The sequence below is a fragment of the Protopterus annectens genome, chromosome 16.part0 (genome assembly GCF_019279795.1).
Source record: "Protopterus annectens isolate FY-2018-M chromosome 16.part0, PAN1.0, whole genome shotgun sequence".
Taxonomy (NCBI): Eukaryota; Metazoa; Chordata; order Ceratodontiformes; family Protopteridae; genus Protopterus; species Protopterus annectens.
Window position 1 is genome coordinate 669,438,387 of NC_056750.1, and position 1,592 is coordinate 669,439,978.

Genomic DNA, 1,592 nt, shown 5'->3' on the forward strand with positions numbered 1-1,592 from the left:
TTTTGTTTGGGGGCGTTTTCCCCCCCTGTTTTTTTTTTTTCCCCCAACATTTAACATGGCGGAACAGGTTGAACAGCTCAGCCACAGAGACATCGGGCTCTCCGTCGCTGTTTAGTATTGAATCGCTATGTTGAGTTTGTTTCACAAAGCGAGACAGTGCTCGACATTGGTAACGGACATCTCGCGAATACGTCCGCACCGCCGCGGGTGCCGTATGTCTGCGTTTGGGTGGCGGACAGGCATTATGCTGTGCCATTATGTCTGGGAATATATGGTTTCTTGCCATAGATGATATGGCATACTAGCAATGACCCGCGTCTGGGTGTGGGTACTGCTGTATTACCCACGGGAAGAGTGGCCTTAGGTTAAGTGGTGCCCTAGGCAGAAGGACTCCATGTTGCCACTGCCACATCACCCGCTACCCCCTCCTGGTCTACCTACACCAAATAAAGTCTGGAAAGGTGCCCCGAGTAGAGCAACGCCCTAGACGGCTGCCTACTTGGCCTATGCCTAAGGCCAGCTATGTGTGTGGTCCCTCGGGCATCGGACTCGGGAACGTGCCATGTCTGCCGTGGGTATGTCCAGCATTACCCACATCTGGCCGTGGTTTATTGCTATGATGTTCCATGTGTACAGTGGTGCCGGTTACCATACATATGCCTTTCTCAAAAGCCGATTTCACACTTTTGAACACTACTGTGGTCTCCTTTACAGACCCTGAGCCAGTGGTGAACATTACTCAAACCGCTGAATCATGTACATATGCCTTCCACCAGCACCTACAGGACTGCATGGATCAGGCAATCCCATACAAAACTGTGACTCTTTGTACCAAAGACAAGCATCCAGTCTGGTGGACCCCAGCCATGAACAAGCTCTACAACGACAGGAGGTAGCTACTACAAGTTAAGCGGAATACTTGTAAGGTAACACACCCTTGCTCATTATATGTGAAGAACTACAAGCTGTCATGAAATCATCCAGGGGAAATTCAACAGAGAAATTAACAAGGACTCAACAGACAATCATAAGGCCTTCTTTAGCTATGTTGGACACCTGGGAGTACACTCCCAGATATGCTCAGACTGGGTTCAGAATGATGTGAAGATGACTGAACCTACACACATTGCCAACATACTGGCTGACAGGTTCAGTGCTAACATTTCCCCCCCCCCCACATGGAGAGATATCTATACCCAGAGAATTGTAGATCCTGGAACATCTGTAACGACAGGTGGGAAATGCTGTCTCCAAGGCAGTAAACACAGCATCCATGGGACCAGATGGTGTCCCAGCTGTGTACTCCATGAACTCTATGGGGAATTAAACCCACACTTAGGACAACTGTTTAATCTTAGCCTCACCTCAGGATAATGCACCCAAGAAGTAGCACAAGGCGACTGTAGTCACACTTCACAAGGATGGTGCCTCCACTGACCCTGGTTATTACCATCCCATTAGCTTGACAAGCCTTATCTGCAAAGCCATGGAGAAGGATCATAATGGAACTCATAGATAAAGACATAGGGGACTTGCATACTTTGGATCCAACCCAGTTTGGCTTGGTCAAAGTCAGATCATGCCTTTTACGT